Genomic DNA, 22,000 nt, shown 5'->3' on the forward strand with positions numbered 1-22,000 from the left:
ATTTTCAAAAATCTACTATTTTACTATCTCAAGTTTCACAATTTTTAATTGAATTTGTTTTCAATCTTCATGTCATTTACTAAATGTATCCAATGCTATAAATCGTCCTCTGAACACTGGGTTAGTTGAATCCTGTACAGGGAATATATAGAACTTTTTTTTGTAATTTGTATTATAATTTCCTTTAACTCATGTAAATTTCCACATAATTTTGAAACTATTTATAAAACTTTATACTTTAATTGCTTTATTACTGCAAAATATAATTTTTTTGAACATTGAGGTGGGAGGTTGTTGGAAATTGCTAAGACTTCTTTGTGAGTAGATATATTAGAAATTTTGTAAATATTCTATTAACTAAAATATACTTAGGGATGTGTTCCCTTTTTGTTCTTTTTATGTGTTTCCTTTTGGGGGGATGTATAGACACACCTCCACCCTCACCCATATATTTTATACTAGATCAAACTTTCAATTTTGCCATTCAAATATTCTATCTAGTTGCTGTTTTAATTTGTTGTTTTTTTGATACAGACTGGCATATGAACAGAGAACCTGTTTTCTCCTCTTTCTGGGCACTCTTCACTTATAGGTGACCATGTGCCAAAGGAATGTGGGTCAATGTGATGGCTGCACTCCAGGACTGATAATTGGGGGCTTGCTAGAATATTATGGTTTATATATCAAGTAGACCACTGGAAATGCAAGTCTGGCCCTTAGTATTTTTTAACCCTTCTGTATAGTTACTTCATAATTCTTTGCTACAGTCTATATACTTTAATTCTGATCTGTTGGGATAGTTAATTTCCTCTTCAGGGGTATCGAAATTTCTATTTAATTCATCCATTGACTTTTTAATTTTTAGAACTTTATTGAGATTTTCAAAGAGTACTTGATTCTTTTTCAGATCTGCATTTTCTATTCTCACAGTTTACTTTTATTATAATTTATAGTCTTTTTATCTTTCAACAATATTGTGATTGCTTTGTAGTATTTTCAGATTGTCATAGCTCAGGTTCTTGGGGTGCTAATTTTTCTGCTGTGTTTGTTTGCTCTCTCTCACATTGAATCACTACTTCTTATGGTTTGAAATTTTATTTTTGAGCTAATTTCCCCATCACGTTGAGCCATTTGGTTTGTTTCTTCTACGTGTTCCAAAGGTTTCACTGGTAATTAGGTTGGTTTTCCCACCTGGTGATTGCTTTAGCTTCTCCATGTCAGTGCCTGCTCAAGTCTGTGAGTTTTAATATTTTTTACTATGAGAGTGATTTGTTCACACTCTGTTGAAGGCAGAAACAAGCTTGCTTTTTCACCTGAGCTTAATATCACATCGCCTATGTTAGTATGAGCATTAAAACCCAACCATTAAATGCTCATTTAGGGCTTACATCTTGGTACTCCTCCTTATTTTCTCAGGTTGTGATGACTTTTATGTGTTTTTTAGTAAAAGGTGTACTGGTTAAGTTTCCCATATCATTGGAGTTATTAGAACAATAAGTCGTATAACATTTTAAATGTCTATTAGACATTCAAATGTAGGTACCAAGTCGATAGTTGGGTATACAAGACCAGAACTCAGCATCCAAAATGAATTGATTGTGTGTATGTATCTAAAATTATAATCATAAAATAAAAAACATTGTTGAGAGCTCGAGTTAGGATTGCGACTGGGAGGCAAGCAATGTGTTTGGCTCTCTAGAAGCCACTAGTGACCTTGACAAGAACAGTTTCTCTGGAATCATGTGAAAGAGTAATAATGAGAAGAGTTAAAGAAATTATCGAGGATGGAGAAGTAGATACAACAAATTCAGAAACTTACTTCATAAAGTTTTATTTTGAGGGAGAATAGAGATAAGGACTCTATCTTGAATTGGGCATAGAATCAATATCTAAGTCTTCCCAAATCTTTCGTGTTTGTCTTATGTTACCTTTAAATGTGCCCCTTTTACACATTTCCTTGTTCTCCATAAACTGTTCCTATTATTTGCTAATTTGCCTGCATCTAAAATTTCATCTGTGAGGGTGGAAACAGGGACTTCAGTTCACACTTACCATCGGCATCTAGCAGTGTACCTGAATGCAGCATAAACGTATTTGTGTTTTTAAATCACTTGAGCGGGAAGACTTGTTTAAGATTGGAGACAAATAGTATATATTGTTTCCCTATTGATATAGTACATGCCCTCTGGGAATTGTAAAAGAGAAATACGTGAAGTAAAAAGTTCTCTTTACCCCAAACAGAACTTATACATATTGAATTTTAATTTTTTTGAGTTCTTGCAGTCATTGGATCTGTGCAACCCATGATTAGAGCAGAGTGAAGATAATTTATTCTTAGTAATAATAATAATTAGCTGTGTATAAAATATCAAATCCGTATTATATTTATATATATATGTACATATATATAATTTACTATGAAGAATATGCCTGTTTTAAACATACATGTTTATTACATTTAATATAGTAAAAATTCTTTTTGCCTGGAGAGACTTTCAATCTTTCCTCATCATATAGTAATTTTTAATGAACTCCAATTTCAGATACAATGTTCCTTTCTCTAGGAAATAATGCCTTCTTTGTGCTATTAGCTGCTTTGTGTATCTCTCCTTGAGCATACCCCTAACATAGTTCTTCCCAAGATAGGTATTTCATTTTTCTGCTTTCATTTTTCTCAGCAAATAAGTCTATGGGTTGATTTTATAGCTCTATCCTTGGTGCTTATGATAGCGTCAAGTACATAGTGTTTGTCAATAAACACTTGTGAGTGAATGAAAGGATGGAATGAAGAAGAGAGGGAAAAACGGAAAGAGGGAGAGAGGGAGGAAGGAAAAGGAAATACAGAGAAATAATACGTTGGATAACAGGCATTTTTCGTTGCTCAATGTCTAGCTCCTTGCCCACTGTAGCTTTCTTGGCACATAAACAAGTAAACACTTCAACATGTGATAAAGACTATGAAGAGAAATGAACAGATCATATAAAAGATAATTAAAAATAGTACTGTGAATCCTTACTCAGATTCGGGTAATCAAGAAAGCATGTCAGAACAAATAATAGGTAAACTAAGACCCAAGTGATATTAGGAGTCAGGTTACTGTAGAGCTGTAAATGCTCTTGGCAGGGGGAAAGGAAAAGCACGTCTGAGTACTGGAGGCAGGAAAGGATTTGATTAATTCAAACTGTAAAAAAGGTATATTCCTGAAGACTGTCCTGAGTTCTTTCATCAAGATGTGAATACAGTATCCTACCTCTGCCTAAAACTACAATTGATTTTGCCCTGCCTCTCACATATTAGTTTACCTGGGTTTAGAATTCTATGTTATTCAGTAACTGAAGACATTCTTTTATTTAATAAGTTTCTTGCTGTTGCCGATTATAAATATAGTATTCATTTATTTACATGTTTTTGTTTCCCCTAATCTGTTTGTGCTTTAATAATCTCTTTCAGCCTTTGATGTTTGTTTACAATATGTTTGGCTTTGAATATATTTTTGTGTGTCCTGCTCAATATTTTGTGCAATGTTTTTAGCATTTCCCCCCTGTAACATAGCGTTGGGAGGCTGTCTTATCAACAAAAAGGCAGAATCTCACTAGGAGAAAGCCATTTTTATCACTGCTCCTTCTCCTCCTACTTCCCGCCCAGCAAGATTCAGCAGATATTTTGTGATTATAATACAAGGAGCTTAAGGAAAAAGCCCATAAGAATGAGCTCAGGGTGGCAAAGCAGAGAGATGAAAAGGGTCCAGTCCTTGATGGTGTTTGCTCTATCTACTCTGGATTCCTGACACCCAGACTTATTACTGCATTTGATAAAAACCAAACGATCTAGTCAGTCTGTTTTTTTCTTCTTTATGTGTAATTAGTGTATCACAAATGGCCTGCACATATCGTGTCATTTAAAACTTCCAATTCTGTGAAGTTGCTATTATTTGCATTTTTATAGATAAGGAAACTAAGACTTGGAAGTTAAAATTAGTGAAGCTTGGGGACCTGGGTGGCTCAGTTGGTTAAGCGTCCGACTATGGCTCAGGTCATGATCTAACGGTCCGTGAGTTCGAGCCCCACATCAGACTCTGTGCTGACAGCTTAGAGCCTGGAGCCTGCTTCGGATCTGTGTCCCCCGATGCCATCTTTCCCCAACTCACACTCTGTCTCTCTCTGTCTCTCAAAAAATGAATAAATGTTAATTTTTTTTTTAATTAGTGAAGCTTTTCCATATTTTCTCCAACATGAATATTTTGGGGAATATTGACTTAAATGACTAGATAGTCCTTAATGGAGGCTCAACAAACATTTTTTTAGCAAATTGTTTAGTTATCTCTGGCATTTAACAGTCATACTCCAAAGTTCAATTTACATTCTGTGGCCTTTACCTTGTCATAATTCACTTTACACATATTCAAGCATAGTCTCTATATAGACGGTTCCAGAAACTCTCTTTCTTCAGACGTTACCATTGGGAATTCCTATCTATCTCTCGACATAGATATACACAAGATGGCCCACCAACACCTCAAAACAACATAGCAAAGTTGAACTCATTACCTTCTCTCATTTTTTCAAACTTGTCTCTTTGACCACTGTTTGTGCCTGAGCTACTTTAAGCACATCTTTCCAAACTTCTAGGAAACAAAAAACCCTAAACTAACCTGCCTCCAAAAGCATCTGTAATATTTTTCCACTGCTGTTTATCTACATTCCCTACTCCAGTCCATAGTTGTATGATTTTTCACCCTGACCATTGCAATGTATTTGTAATTAACTCATTTCCTCCACTTTTTATTAGGTTTGTCTTTGAAACTCTGGTGTGAATATTTTTGTTCCTGCTTAAAGCCAGACCCTCTTTGCTTATGGAGTAAGTCTCGAGCGCCTTAGCAAGGCATTTAATGGACTCGTAATTTGTGTTCCAATATCTCTTTTCCAAACTCAAGTCTATTCCTCAATTACTTAGGTTCACTGGCTATCAACAGACTGTCGGCAAGTTATTTCCAGTTTCCCAAGTGCTTCTCTCTATTAAATATAGTTGAACTATATACTCTGTTGTGGATTTCAGATTTGTACGTGTCAATACACTATTGATATGAATATTTGGTATTACATACAACACTGGTGAATACGATACTGTAAACTCACACTGTTTCCACATTATTTTGTCAGCAAAGTTTCTACCCTCTAGCTCTCCATCCATGGCCTTTTTGCTCTCATATTTAATTCTTCATGGTAGATGTCCCCAAGCCACAGCCATGGGGCACGCCTGTTGAAGTTTGTGTTAGCCAGGAGGCAGATTCTGAGACAGATAACAACACGTGGGAAGTTTATTAGGGAGGACAACCCCTATGGGAAAAGGGAGCAGGCGATATACAGCAGAGGGAGAGGTAGGACTGGAATGAGAGAGAACAGTACTTCAGCTGACCCCTGGGGAGTTCTGAAGCCAGGATAGACCCGTGGAGCTGTGCCCAATCAGAGTGAGGAAAGCAGTTGTTTTTACTTCTAAAAGAGCCAGGCACTCAGTCCGTTAAGCGTCGGACTTCAGCTCAGGGCATCATCTCGCGGTTGGTGGGTTCGAGCCCCCCTCGGGCTCTGTGCTGACAGCTCAGAGCCTGGAGCCTGCTTGGGATTCTGTGTCTCCTCTTCTCTCTGCCCCTCCCCTGCTCACACTTGGTGTCTCTTTGTCTCTCAATAATAAACACATGTTAAAAAAAAAAAATTAAAAGAGCCAGGCTGCTCCTGGGAGAGGATATGTACTTAGGGAGAAGGCTCTTTGTCCCCAGGGAGAAAGAGCCATCTCACATTTCCAGCTGCCGGTGGAATACATTCTCCCACCATGCCAGGGGTTCTGAGGAGCACAGGACAGCATCCCCCAACACCAGGTCTTCCGTGTTTCTCATCCACCCCTCATAATTTATTCCCAATACCCTATCTTAACGACTCATTTGATTATTTCTTAGTAATTTTCACAGTTAGAAAAGTTGCTTATTAGGCATCTTTAATCCATCGCCTCTACTGGCTTCTATGTGCCGCGAAGGTAGAGATTTTGTCTGCCTTCTTTACTTTTCTATGTAAAATGAAGAACCCAGTCATTGTCACATAGTAGATCCTCAGTGAATGCTTGTGGAATGAATGACTGATAATGTGGCAACTCTATAGCTAGCACTAAAATCACTCTATTTTTATTTAACATATATTAAATGAGCCTTCTAAAGATGCTACTTACAATCACAGTGCTCTTATAATAATGTATCATAAGTATGTTCATGAATAACATTGAATTTATTTCTGTTGAAATACATGTTGCTTTGATTTCTATATTTCTTGATGTAAACATTTATTATAGATACAGAGGTAGGCACTTATCATAAGAAGCAGGCAGGTGGTTACAGATATTTTTAGAATATGCTTAATTTGGGTGAGATTGTGAGTTCTTTAATGTATTTAAGTAGATGGATTTGATCTGCTATCAATCCAATCTATCTGAGTCAACTCTGAGAAAAATCTGCCCTTGTTGATAGACTCCAGCTATGTAATAGTGCTAAGCAGGCCATCAACAGACCATGAGCAAGTTATTTCCAATTTTCCAGGTGCTTCTCTCTATTAAATGTAGTTGAAATATATATTGTGGATTTCAGATTTATAAATGTTAATATACCATTATTATGAATATTTGATATTATCGATGTAAAATTCATAATTTCCTATAGATTTTAAAAATCGATCAAATAACATAACACATAATACTTTAAATTTCCTGCATGTTATTTTGTTTTTCCTTCAAATAGATGCCTAGAAATGTATCTGATTAATTTTTACCAGCCTCCCATGTCATTTCAAGTTATAATAAATGCATTTTAGTTCTGTCAGCTTGTCACAATCAAGAACATGTAAGCCTCAATACTTGACGTATCAGATATAAAATTAATTCTAGGTAGAAAGCAATATTCTTACTTATAAGAGCATAAACTAATACACGTGTTCAAAAACCACATATAAAATTTAAATCAAATGCTTTACATCACTACAGTCAATTTGAGAAACTAGTATTATCCTATCGAAATATCTGTGTATAAACACATTATGCATGTTTATTTTCTACATTAAGACTCAATATGATTACTCATATGCACTTATAAAAAGATTTTGAATTATATTTACTGTTCAGTTTTATAGCTTTAGATTTATAGAGGATTACACACTAACAAAAATCTGTAGTACTGGATATTCTTTACATATGCTTGATATCCATTCAGATTTTTCTCTTCCAAAATAAACTATAAACATATTACATCATTGTTTTATGTATTTTACCATTAAAATATACTAGAATAAGCTTGCTCTAAAAGACCATAAGAATCTGTATTATCCATTTAATTCTCTTTTCAAATGCAAAACATTAACTCTTAAATAAACATATATTTGGACGCCTTCCAATTGAACATTTAAGCAACTTACAGGGAAATAGATTCTTTGGATAAAGTCATCAAACATATGCATGGGACTATAATTTGTGATACTAAGAGCTTTCATCTTTTAATGTGTATTCAAAGAAAGAACTGGGGTGGCAGAAGTCTCATTACAAGAATAACAAGAAATGGGCATATAGTAGCAAAGGCCAGAGCTTTGAGAATTAAAGAAATCCATCTCTCTCCAGGAAGTAAAATGGGGATTTGGAGAATTAATGGCTTAAAATGTTAAAAAACTTGTGAAGTCTTGAAAGTAAGGCCTGATAACAAGATTAAAGCCAGCTATGATATAGTGTTTTCATAAAATGAAAAGTGCAGCAGTAATTTACAACTAGGTTGACTATAAGCAATTTGCATAGTGTCTCTAAGACTGAAGAGGGAAAATCGTAAAAAAGGAAAGGTATGTGAAGAATTTGGCATACAGCAGGTACTTAGCTAATACTAATTCCTTTCACCCTACACTGATTTTTAAAAACATCTTTGTATTAATGAACTAATCTTTTTCTTCTAATGTGGAATCCAGTTTTTATTTTTATTAGAATACAAAGTAAAAGTATGCAATAAATGTAATTAAAATATGTTTGTAGATAAAATTTGATATATTTTCTCATGTAAGAAAACGAGGCCAGGCCAGGTTTGCCAAACTCAACTGTAAGCAGGATTCCCCTTTTGTCCTAGATCATTGTAGCACCTACAAACATGTATCTTCCCTTTACATATTTAAATGCTAAAAATTCTAGATCATCTCCTACCACCCAGTATTTCATTGTTCAGTTAGGTTACATCTACTTTACTAAAAAACTCATGGGTTAAGAGTAAAACTTTCTACAACTAGCATATACTACTGGGTCCCCAACTTTAAGTGGAATCACTAACACACAGAGGGCTTGTTAAACACAAAGTTGCTGTAGTTTCTGATTCATCTGGTCTTGGATGGAATTCCCAGGTGATGCTGATGCTGCAGGGCTTAGGAACAATGTACTCAGAATAGAGTTTGGCCAATAATACATAGCCACCTCCTAGGCCTGAGAATAGGCTGACCTTCCCTAAGCAAATGGCCAAGCAGTAGAATGTGAATGCTAGAGCTCTGCCTGCAAGGATGACACATGCTTGAGGTGCAATTTGCACTCACTGACAAAGTTTTGTGTTTTTTCCTTCCTTTCTTCCTTTCTTCCTGCCTTCTTCCTTCCTCCATCTCTCCCTTCCCTTTCTTGCCTTCTTCCTTCCTTCCTCCTTTTTTTATTCTCTTTTTTTCCCTATATGCACATCTCAGAGTTGTTTTTGTTAGTTTTCTTTAAATAAAGTAAACAAAGTGAGACTTCCAGGGGAGATGGCAGAGCAGAAGGACCCTAAGCTCACCTCATCCCATGGATATACCTAGATAATAGCCACATCATTGTAAATAATGTAGAAAAGGACTGGAAGACCAGTAGAATGCTCTCTCCAGCTAAATGTAGAGAAGAAGCCAGATCAAAGAGGGTAGGAAGGGCAGAGACAAGGTTGGACCCATGGTGCTGTCTGCAGGAGGGAGGGACACTGCAGGAGTGGACAGGCCAGAGGGACAGAACCTACATTAGGCATCCCAGGCACAGGGAACTCACACTGGGAAGATGAATCTCCATAATATTTGGTGATAAAAACTAGATAGATTAACTACACAAGTTCTTGTAATAGGTGGGGCTTAATACCTGGAACTTTAAAAATCAGTAGGTTGGCTCTGAAAGCCAGAGGGTAATAAAAAAACTGAATCCCACCCTTGAAGAGATAACAAACAGATATAGCATAGAAACAGCAGTTTGAAAAACACCTAGTATATGGGAAGAATTATTGACTAATCTCAATGTGTGCTATAGGGGCAGGGATCATTAGGAGACTTCTCCAAGAACAAAAGAGCTAGAGAGCACCACTTCCCTCCCCTGACCCCCAGCCTAGATACACAGTCACCTGCTGGAACCAGCACAGAACAAACACTCTTGATCTAGCTTGCTAATAATACGCCTGACCCCTGCATTCTCCTGCAACTTACCCCCTTCAACCAGGACTGGAAAGAAGTTTTCCAAAGCAGCTACAGGTCCCCTCCCATAGCATCCAATGCAAACCTTGCTAATACCATGCACCCTGCCCTCATGTTCTGAGGCCCCACCAACAGACCCTCAACAAGAATCCATCCAAAGCAGCATCATAAGCATAGCAGTGAGAAAGAAACCCCAACAGGGGCTGGCATCACTCCAAAGTGACTCCTGCCCTAGGGAAAGGGGAAGATAACCACACACACAAATTCAGCTGTGGCCCTAGCAGTGGGCTAGGGGCAGACATCTGGTGTGACTACAGGCCCTGCCCACCAATGAAAACATAGGACAACACAGGACAACACAGGAAGAGCACCCTGCAGTTTGGTCCTACCATAGATCTGGCAAATGTCTGATCTGACCCAACTCAAGACCAAGGCCCCAGACTGGCCCATTAACACCACAGGAACCAAACCCTACCCACAACAGGCAAAGAGAACCATTGCAAATGACTAGACTGAAGGCAAATACAGCTCATCCACAACAATAGGATGCACACAACACACATAAGAGATACCCATGAAGCACCAGGTTGCAGTAAGCAGGGGACATTGCACCACAGGGCACTACAGGATCTCTTCTTTATAAGGCCACTACTTTAAAAGGCAGGAGATGTAGCCGACTATCCTAACACATAGAAACAGAGAGAAAATGGAGACAGAGGAATGTATCCCAAATGAAAGAACAGGGCAAAATTCTAGCCAAATGAAATGGAGATAAGTAATATGCCTGATAAGGAAATAAAATAAAGTTCATAAAGATACTGGGCTTGAGAAGAGAATATTTCAGTGAGACCCTCAACAAAAAGATAGAAAACATTAAAGAAGAACCAATCAGAGAAGAATTCAATAAATGAAATGAAAAATATAGTAGTAGAATAAATAGTGGACTAGAAGAAGCAGAAGAACGGATCAGGGACCTGTAGTCCAAAGTAATGGAAAGTAACCAAGCTAAAAAGAAGAGAAAAAAAAGATTAGTAAAAAAAATGAGAATAGATTAAGGGAATGCATAGACATCATCAAGCATAACAACATTCACATCATAAGGATCTCAGAAGGAAAAAGAGAAAGAGAAGCAGAGTGTATATGAAGAAATCGTAGCTAAAAACTTCCCAAATCTGGGGAAGGAAACAGAAATCTAGATCCAGGAGGCACAAAGAGCCCCCTAAAAAATCAGCCCAAGGAGATCAACGCTATGTCTCTTACATAGAAATGAGAATGGCAAAAAGCATGGAAAAAGAATTTTAAAAGCAGCCAGAGAAAACAAAATAGTCACATACAAGGGAAACCCCATAAGGCTATCAGCTGATATGTTTTATATGTAATGTATTGTCAAATTGGTTTCCATACAACACCCAGTGCTCATCCCAACAAGTGCCCTCCTCTCTGCCCATCACCCAATTTCCCCTCTCCCCCAACTACCATCTACCCTCAGTTTGTTCTCAGTCCTTAAGGGTCTCTTATGGTTTTCCTACCTCCCTCTCTGTAACTTTTTTTTTTCCATCCCCTCCCCCATGGTCTTCTGTTAAGTTTCTCAGGATCCACATAAGAGTGAAAACATATGGTATCTGTCTTTCTCTGTATGCCTTATTTCACTTAGCATAACACTCTCCAGTTCTATCCACGTTGCTACAAATGGCCAGATTTCATTCTTTCTCATTGCCAAGTAGTACTCCATTGTATATATAAACTACATCTTCTTTATCCATTCGTCAGTGGATGGACACTTAGTCTCTTTCCATAATTTGGCTATTGTTGAAAGTGCTGCTATAAACATTGGGGTACAAGTGCCCCTTTGCATCAGTACTCCTGTATCCCTTGGGTAAATTCCTAGCAGTGCTATTGCTGGGTCATAGGGTAGGTCTATTTTTAATTTCTTGAGGAACCTCCACACTGTTTTCCAGAGTTGCTGCACCAGTTTGCATTCCCACCAATAGTGCAAGAGGGTTCCCGTTTCTCTACATCCTCGCCAGCACCTATAGCCTCCTGATTTGTTCATTTTAGCCACTCTGATGGGCGTGAGGTGATATCTCATTGTAGTTTTGATTTGTATTTCCCTGGTGATGCGTGATGAGTATCTTTTTATGAGTCTGTTGGCCATCTGGATATCTTCTTTAGAGAAGTGTCTATTCATGTTTTCTGCCCATTTCTTCACTGGCTTATTTATTTTTTGGGTGTGGAGTTTGGTGAGCTCTTTATAGATTTTGGATACTAGCCCTTTGTCCGATATGTCATTTGCAAATATCTCTTCTCATTTCGTCGGTTGCCTTTTGGTTTTGTTGATTGTTTCCTTTGCAGCGCAGAAGCTTTTTATCTTGATGAGGCCCTAATACTTCATTTTTTGCTTTTAATTCCCTTGCCTTTGGAGATGTGTCGAGTAAGAAATTGCTGCGGCTGAGGTCACATAGGTTTTTTCCTGCTTTCTCCTCTAGGCTTTTGATGGTTTCCTGTCCACATTCAGGTCCTTCATCCATTTTGAGTTTAATTTTGTGAATGGTGTGAGAAAGTGGTCTAGTTTCATTCTTTTGCACACACACAAGTTGTATACTTATGTGATGAGATTTTAAAGCTATGATCTCATGAATGAGATTGTGCTTAGAAAAACTTCCCCTGTTTGGTAATTTAAAAAGGATCCAAATGTTTTCGCAGTATTTTCTAATGCTTTATGGCTTTATTTTTACTCTTGGATCTCTGACTCTTGATTATTATTAGTGGTAGTGGCAGCAGTATAATATGTGGGAAAGAATACTATTTTCGGTTGTCTGCCTACTTGTTGGAAAACAATTTAACTATACATTTTTAACTAGTATCATTTCATGTGATTTTCATAAAGTACCATGACAGTATTTTTCTGAAATTTAAATAAATAGTTTTAGATGTTTTTCTTAAAGGATTACAATATGATGAAAAACTAGATGTTTTCTGCAATAACAGTACTGTTAACTTGGCCCAACACATTTTATGAGAAGCTACATTAGTGATAATCTGAGGCCAATTAGTGTAATATATTGACTCATACCTTATATTTATAACAAGGTTGGTTGGAGATACAGTCATTTAATGATAGGTTTATTCCGTTTCTTCCTAGGGTAGGACCCTTACTCCAGGTATCTTAGCCCAAACCATGTGGTTTTTAGAAGGGGAATGTTCGCAGCAGGACTTTAGCAGCACAAAACCTTTGTTCTTAGAAAAATAATTAAAAGCAGAGAGTTAACTTTTAATACTTATCCTAATTTAGCAGAGGAACAGCTCTTCTCGCATTTATTTTTATTTTATTCTTCATTTGTGAATATGTGATTTCCTCTTTTGGAAAGCATACATACAAACCATATTTGCATAACAGAAAATGGATCATTCATTCAAGAACATAAATTTACATTGTTTTCCAGCCATTCTACTCACACAAAAATAAAGTTTCCATTTATGGTTATATGCTAATCGTATTTTGTTGCAGAAATAAAGAGTCCCAGTTGAAGAGATGGTTCATCTGAATTCTTCCTAAAATGTTCTTCTCCTTTGTCAGAAGAAGTTGCCATTCTTCCGACCTTATCAAAGCAAATTATAAATAATGGAATTTCTGTTTTCTTTTCAAAGGAATTGTCGGGCTTTCAACATGCCCACTATAAATGAAGCAGACAATACCAGGCAAAAATAGTGGAACTGACACATGCAAACAACTGTGTGGACCAAAAGGAGTCTGAAGTAAAGAATCAGAGGTCCAATGGAAGAACTGAAACGGGGACTTAGCCAAAAGGAAGAGTGAGGCACCTTATGTGTGAGCACATGTTGAATAACCTCAAAGTAGCATCTTATAGCTTATATAAAGCATTTCCCCCTTTATTAACATATGGTTTCATTGAGATAAAAATCTTCACATTTTAAAAACTAGAAATCAGTAAAAAGTCAAATGTAAGAGAAGAGAAAAATATATAGACAACATGCTCATCTTTGTGATGACAGTAGTATATTCTTTATGTGTGCTCTACAACTCCAAATATGCTTGGTCATGGTCCTCTGTGTGTGTGTTTCCATGTGGGCCCAGTATTACTGAAGCTTGATGTTTTCAGCTTTAAGCCTATACGTCAGAGAAATGTGATATATGTCATGATCGTATGTTATGTCATATATTATAATATGTATTCTCCTCAGGGCTCTCTGGTGTTTAGAAAAAAAATGTAGGCATCTTGTTTCGTTGGGTAAGGTCAACTTGTTAATGGTTTACGGAGTATATAAGAGATTTCTGGAAGGTGGAAAACTCAGTGTCATGAGCAGCGTGACACCTGCAATGAGGAGGTGATTCGAGTTACAATTACAAACCACAGAGAGATTCTTTGGGAAGGAAACACAATCTCAAATGGTAATGTTCTCGTGGGACTGTCACCACATGGCGGCAGTTACTTCAGATGGTGTTCCAGTCACCACATCTGCTCCTGTTGGACAACTTATGACTTGAAAAGTATCAGTTCCCTGGTTGGTAAGACTGTTTCCTGATAATGCCAAACAGTTAGAAATTAAAAAAGAAAGAAAGAAAGAAAGAAAGAAAAACACGGAATCATTTTTCCAAGTGGTAATTCTGTAACAGAACACATTTCACATTTTGAGATTTTATTTTTAATCAATACTATTCTAGTCAAGCAAACTAGGGTTTCTCCTCTAATAAAGCACCCGAAAGAAGAATCGTTGGCCAGCAAAGCTCATACATTGTCCCCTGCTGTTTCTAGCAATGACTTTTTGGAGGACATTGTATCTGTGATTCCTTCCCCCCCCCCCCAATCCCCTTCATCTATTTTATCATCCCCTATCCCTCTTTCTTTGGCTACCACCAGTTCTCTGTATTTATGAGTCTGTTTCTGCGTTTTGTTTATTCATTTTTTTTGATTCCACATATAAATAAAATTGTATGATACTTTTCTCTGACATTTCACTAAGCATAATACCCTGAAGATCCATCTAGGTTGTCACAAATGGCAAAAATCTCATTCTTTTTTATGGCTGAATAAAATTACTGTGTGTATGTGTAATATATATATATATATATATATATATATATATATATAATCACATCTTTTTTAATATAAATATACACATCACACACACTGTGTATATTTTTTCACATATTTTTCTTTTTTATTAATTTTTTTAAAAATTTAAATATAGTTAACATACAGTGTTATATTAGTTTCACATATATGATACGGTAATTCAGCAATTTTATACATTACTCAGTGCTCATCATGATAGGTGTATTCTTTAATCCCCATCACCTATTTCACCCATCTCCCCACGGGTAACCATCAGTTTGTTGTCTCTCGTTAAGAGTCTATTTCTTGGTTTGTCTTTCTCCTCCCCCGCCCCCACCCTTTGCTCAATTGTTTCTTAAATTCCATATGAGTGAAATCATTTGGTATTTGTCTTTCTCTGACTGGGTTATTTACCTTAGCATTACACACTCAAGCTTCACCTATGTTGTTGCAAATGGCAATATTTCATTCTTATTTTTATGGTGAATAATAGGTGTGTGTGTGTGTGTGTGTGTGTGTGTGTGTGTGCGCACGCACGTCTTTTTAATCCATTCATCTTTCTATGGGCACTTGGGTTGCTTCTATACCTTGGATACTATAAATATGCTGCAATAAAAAGGGGTTTGTAATCTTTTCAAATTAATGTTTTTTTAATTTTGGCAAATATCCAATAGTGGAATTACTAAATCATATAATATTTACATTTTTATTTTTTTGAGAAACCTCCATCCTCTTCTACAGTGGCTGTACCAGTTTGCATTCCCACCAACTGTGCATGAGTGTTCCCTCTTCTTCACATCCTCACCAACTCGTTATGTCTTGTCTTTTTGATTTTAGCCATTTTGACTGGTATAAAGTGATATCATATTGTGGGTTTTAAATTTCATTTCCCTGATGATGAGAGATGTTGAGCATCTTTTTATGAGTCTGTTGGCCATTCTGTATATCATCTTTGGAAAAATATCTATTTAGGTCTACTGACCATTTTTCAATGAAATTGAAATTTTTCAGTTATAAGTTTTGTGAGTTCTTTATATATTTTGAATACTAACCCCTTTTCAGGTATATTATTTGTAAATGATATTGTGGTATAGTCCCAATCATTTGTGTTTGCTTTTTTTTTCCTTTGCTTGAAGAAATGTTCCATAACTATGCTGCTAAGTCTGATATCCAAGTGATTACTTCCTGTGTTTTCTTTTAGGAATTTAATGGTTTCAGGTTTCACAGTTTTAGATTCCACGTGAATGAAGTCATATGGTATTTGTCTTTCTCTGCCTTACTTCACTTAGCATAATAACCCTCTAGGTGCATCCATGTTGTCACAAATGGCAAGACCTCATTCTCTTTTCTTCATCATTTATTTGAAAAATAAATGTCAGTTAAAGTTGAATTTTCTGGTAAGGATCAAATCAATGGTGTAGTCATCAAGTCTGTTGTTAAAAGCTCTTAATCTCCTAAATTATGTTCCCTGTAAATTATTTGGCACAGAGAGAAGAGATTGATATTGTCCTTCTACCAGAACATCTCCCAGATTCAAGGTAAGTATGAATAGTTCGGAGATAATGGAACATCTGCAAAAGATTTACAGATGTGACAATTGACTTGTGTAAGTTAATGGAATTTTAAAAAAAAAGACTACTAAATTTTTGTGAACGTTATACCGGCAAATGAACCTCTGGCCTGGGATAAAAGAGTAATTTTCCAAACTCGACTGAATCCATCCATTCTCATGCTTCTAAATTTCCATGGGCAGAAAGCTGGCTGAGCATGCTGTCAGCACCTTGAGATGGAATCATGTCCATAATATCCATTGCCATTCAAATATGGATACAGTATGGATATATATGGACCTCCTATAAAGTAAAACCAAGGACCATATAAAACTGCAGAATAGGTAGGGGCGCCTGGGTGGCTCAGTCGGTTAAGCATCCGACTTCCACTCAGGTCATGATCTCACGGTCCATGAGTTCGAGCTCACAGCCAGTGAGTTCGAGCCCCGCGTTGGGCTCTGTGCTGACAGCTCAGAGCCTGGAGCCTGTTTCAGATTCTGTGTCTCCCTCTTTGTCTTTCCTCCCCTGCTCATGCTCTGTCTCTCTCTTCTCAAAAATAAATAAACGTTAAAAAAATTAACAAAACAAAACCGAAAACTGCAGAATAGGCAACTCTTTTCAGGGGGCAGAACCAAGGTCAAATAAGCATTTCCCATAACAGAGCATAATAGCATAATAGAGTTAGATTTCATGAGTTAGATTTCATAAATATTTTCAATGATCTCCTTTCTATATGGGGTCTTTATTGCCCTGCAGTTTTGATATAGTACATTGGGTGTGGGGGGGAAGGGGTTAAATCACGTGCTGTTTGAGTACATAGACTTCTGGAGCAATCAGACATGCTGATTTCTGAGGTACATATTATTGTAAGATCTTTGACTGTGAGGAAGATTACCAAGAATTGCTTGGGTAATTTCTCTTGGGGAGAGAAAAAAAAAATTGAAGAAGGAAGGCTGACAAACTCTGTGACCAAGAGGATGGACTGTGTTATATTGTATGAGAATGAGTGTGTATGATCGTATTTTAATCCTTGCTGCCCTTTTCTGTGGAGAGAATATAATCCCAAGCACAAAGGATGAGCACGATCCTGTAATTTATTTTGCAAAGGGGATTTGTGCTGTTCTCCAACGGAAAGTTTGGGAACCAGAGTTCAATGCGGAAAAGTATTTGGGAACATTTCATGTTTGAAACCTAGAAATAGAAGTATTGAACTATGTGTTCAGTACACAAAATATTTCCATGTTCTACACCTCTACATCCAAGCAGTTGAGCACCAGAGAGGATTGACCCAAAACAGCATCAACTCATAGGAATATTGTAATTTGGATTATTTGATTGCAGTTGTCAAATATCAGTTTTTCTCTGATGAAAGGTCATCACTGTTTCTGGCGGTGGATGGGAATGAACATAGTCCTCACGGAAATAAGATTTTGTAATAGCAAGCAACGCTTCCACAGTTTGACTTATCATTGAAAGCAAAGAAAATTCTGTCACTTTCACTGCTGAGTTTTTTTAAATTTATGGTAGCAAATTCTTCAAAGTATAATTAGTTGAAATTAATTCTTAATTGAAACTGTCAAATATGAGGTTTCAAACTCCCTGAGTCAACAGATTTCAAATAAATGAAAATGAAATATTAATTTTCTACGTTGTAGAGAGAATACATATTTGGGGGCTCATAAGAGAAAACGTAGGGCTTAATGAAAGAAATGAACAAATTAAGAAATCCAGTGTTTTGGATGAGTTCTTTTCTTAAGGCATATTTACAAAACAAAACACAATTTGATGTATGCATGTTAGAAGGTAAACATTCTTTTTTCATCATTTCATTGACATCTCTGTGAATACATAATTTCAAAATATGTAATTTGTGAAATTTAACTGAGACTTCATTCCCATACTGCAGGACTAATAACATCTATGGCCAGATTAAAATACTGAAAATAACTGACCACTTTAATAAATACAGAAGAAAAGCCTAATGAATAATAGGGTAATAAGCAAGCTATTATAGACAGAACAGGTGTCAGCCAAATTTACAAGATTATGCCTCTAGTGTCTAAGAAGAAAGGAGTATAAAATAAATGATTACGGGGATGCCTGGGTGGCTCAGTTGGTTAAGTGTCTGACTTGGGTTCAGGTCACCATCTTGCAGTTCATGAGTTTGAACCCCGCGTCGGGCTCTGTGCTGATAGCTCAGAGCCTGGAACCTGCTTCAGATTCTGTGTCTCCCCGTCTCTGCCCCTCCCCTGCTCATGCTCTGTCTCTCTCTGTGTCTCAATAATAAAAATAAAAACATTAAAAAAATAATTACGAAGACATATGGATGTTCACACTGCAGAAATAGTGTCAGGAAGGCTAAAGGATGATTGAGATGAGGTTTGCCAAGGAACATTTTGCAATTTGTAAAGTAAGATCACATTACATAAAGAAGGAAAAATAAAGGGAAAAAGTCAAATTATCCACTGCACGGTGGTATCCTTCAGTGCATTGATTTCCAACATTTAGGCAGTTTTACGCATAATTGCAATCATTGTTTGCAAATAATATCCTCTGCTTTTCAATTGCCATATCCGGTTTTCATGTTGCTGTGTAGTTCTCATACTTGGTATTTCAAGGGAATATGTGATATTTATTTCCTTGAATATAAGTTTATTTAGTTAACCAATCCTCCCTCATTTAGGTCATTTGGATTCTTTTCTGTAGATCTTTTTTTTTCCCCATGGGATAAAAAAAATTTCTAGGTGGAATTATTATGAATGCTTCATATACACAGTATTCCCAATTTTCTATGCTTCTCAGTGATAGGTCAAATTGTAGAAATGTTTATTTTCTAATGCAAACTGTTAACTGCATTTTAACCAATACAAAAGTATTTAAATCTCAAATGATTTACTTACAAAATTAATACAAGCTGAATCACTCAATTTTCTGGGTTGTTAATTGGATATACTTTTCAGTTTCATCCTTTTATTGAGCTCTTTTCCCCCTAGTGTAATTCAATACTCTTGTTTTGTTTTCTCTATTTAGTAATAGCTTTTCTATGTAAGAGAGCTTTCAAAATACTGGTGAATATTTTATGTTAAAGAGATGTAAATCACGGTCAAGGAGTGTCCAGACTCTAGACACCTGTTCCCCCCAAACCAAGATGTAGGTGATAAGAGTGAGCCTCGTAATTGAAAAATAAAAGTCTTATGGTAATGGGAAGAAGAATCACCTAACTCTAAGATGATATTCATGCTTTAAGTAATGCATGGATTTCTTTATCAAACTAACATTCATTTAGGGGCTTGCTACAATTCTGGGTGAAAGACTATAGAGATGGATAAAATATAATAAGGTTTAATGTCTAATACATTGATTTTCTGTCTGCATGATAGAAACACTTCAGAAGATTTTTTAAACACTAATATTCAAGTCTCGTCTCCAGAATCTGAGTCAGTTGTTAAAGGGGGGACTTGTGCATGAGTATCTTTAAAAGCTTCTCAAATGATTGTAATGTCTAGTCAACTGTCAGAACGCCCGGTCTAATGAGAAAAAGCTACCAACAGTGAGACTCAAATTCATAACTTTGGTTCTCATTGAACATAGTTGTGATAACAGCTTTTACTAGTAGTACATATGTAAAATAGCTTGCAGCTAAAGAAGTTCTTATTTCATTGTAGTCTGTACCTGTTAGCATAACATGCAAAATTAATGTATCGTCTTCTAGTTTGAGAAGAATCAAAAGAAGAAAAATCACTTCAACAGATGGAAAGAATAAGCTACTACTGAACGCCATAAGTTCACACTAAAAGTGTTAGTGTTTTGCTAAATACGTTGTTGGTGTGGCTTTACACTTAGCAATTATCACATTATTACAGTTTAGCTAATTCTGGCCTCACATTTTAATGCCTTCTGGTGTCAAAAGATGAATCTTTTCAAAAGTCTGATATCATCAGCAATGATGAATGTGAGAGACACTTTGTTTAAACCTACAAACCAGTAATTATCTAAATTAACAGCTAATTTAAAAACAAGCCTTTATTTGGAAGGACACAGAAATCCTTTTCTAGCCCTAAATATACTTTGGTAAATCTCATTAATTTGCACCTCACTAATTTTAGGATTGTGAGAATAACGATAGACTGAAATTCACATTTATCTATGAAAATGTTGTAAGTGTTTCGGGTAAGACGAGTTAAAATAAGAAAGAGGCCAAATCTGCAGGTTTGCACGGGGACACGGGCAGTGACCACAGACCCCAGATCTGACTTGACTATAACAACCAGACTGTTCATTTAATATCTGTTACTTCCTAACCTCTATGTTGGATGTTAGAATATACTGGAGGCTTCCAAGAAGAGGTTTTAGTGTGGCAGGGGATTTTCAAGCCTAAGTATAGGAAGTTTGAATGGAACAAAATAAATGTAAAGATGTTCTTTTCATGTTTCTTTCCCTTCCAGTGCTTAAGGGCCCTTTGTAATTATGTGCTCGTTTTAATTATTTCTGGTCTGACACCTCAACTGGACCACATAGGCAAGGACAGCACTGTCTGTGTCCGTAACAGCGCCAACATTCAGTAGAGCCATCCAGAGTTCTCTAAAATGAAGACACAACAAGCACAGCAATACGGACAGAAGTCCAGCAGCCCAGTCTCTCTGTATTTCTAATCTAAGTCACTCTAATGATTTCATTCTGCTTGCCCTGAATAACGTGAAGGTCACCAATTTCCTGCAATCCTTTATCATGACTTTGTTCTCCTTTTACTTTACGAGCCACCTCCATTGCCCAGCACTTAGGTTCCCCTTCGGACACACCAAACTTGGCAGGCATGTCCTATCCTCTGCTAAATCCTCTCCAGGTTTTGTGGAAAGGTTTAGATCCTGATCTTCTGTTAGTTTTCTCTCCTCTTAAATCCATGCACAGTGCTCATTAGATTACCATCCTTTACCTTTTATATTTGTTTTTTGAATATTTGGCAGTTTATTCCTCTTGTTCAGCTTTATTGTTGTCTATACATATATGCTCTGAAAAATGATGAAGTGACAGCCCTCATTCTATTGGAATGAAATGGCAATGGGAAGCCCAGCAGAGAACAATATATATATATATATATATATATATATATATATATATATATATATTTTTTTTTTTTTTTTTTTTTTTTTTTTCTTCTTTGGGGCTCTGTGCTGCAGGCTTAATTAATCTCACTTATTTCTTATCACATTTGTTCCTCCATGCGAAGCCATTCTTTCCGTGTATACATTCCTTTTTACACTCCTATCCCATCCCATTCACCTCTGCCCCGTGCAGCCACTTGAAGGAGGATTTTGTGTAGCTTTTTAAGTGTATTGTGGCACAGTGTGTCCTTTGTTTTGTGTATATTTATTTTAATTTATGTTAACCCTGTTCCCAGTCATCTCCCAGGGAAGTTCCCACGCAAGAGCCAGGGTATTTGTTGCAGGATTGTTTCTGGGGGCTGAAAGATGGGTGCGGTTGGGCATTGCTCCCGGGGAGAGCAGACAGAGCAAATCTGTGGATGTGCACCCCAGAGGCTCTACCTTACAGCAGATTACACAAATACACTGTAATGCGGAGGGATTTTAACAACTATGTTAAGTGAAAATAGAGGAGATTTTTTTTTTTTTTAAGTATCTTCTGGGTCTGAGACTGAGATTGAATACTACACACACACAAAGACAGGTGAAAATTGTAAACTCCATCTAGCTTCTGAAATTTTCACACAATGTATGGTCTACTTGGCAAGATAAACAAATGGAGTTAGATCTGGAAGTAAACTGATGTACACATTTTCGTGGTATGATCTTGGGCTAATCATTTAGCTTCTGTGGGATCCACTTTCCTCATCTATAGAATGAGGACTAATGCAGAAAGTTACCTAAGTTTAACCATTGAAAT

General features: G+C 36.6%; 1 long non-coding RNA gene across 1 annotated transcript in view; it reads left to right on the plus strand.

Annotated features, from left to right (window-relative positions):
• The window catches only part of LOC123588253, a 125,365-nt gene that overhangs the window by 84,546 nt on the left and 18,819 nt on the right, over positions 1-22,000 (plus strand). The window contains exons 2-3 of the long non-coding RNA XR_006707776.1: positions 13,123-13,303; positions 16,038-16,087. This is a non-coding gene — a long non-coding RNA (uncharacterized LOC123588253). The remainder of the gene's footprint in view (positions 1-13,122; positions 13,304-16,037; positions 16,088-22,000) is intronic.

Source organism: Leopardus geoffroyi, chromosome D3, assembly GCF_018350155.1.
Source record: "Leopardus geoffroyi isolate Oge1 chromosome D3, O.geoffroyi_Oge1_pat1.0, whole genome shotgun sequence".
NCBI classification, from domain to species: Eukaryota; Metazoa; Chordata; class Mammalia; order Carnivora; family Felidae; genus Leopardus; species Leopardus geoffroyi.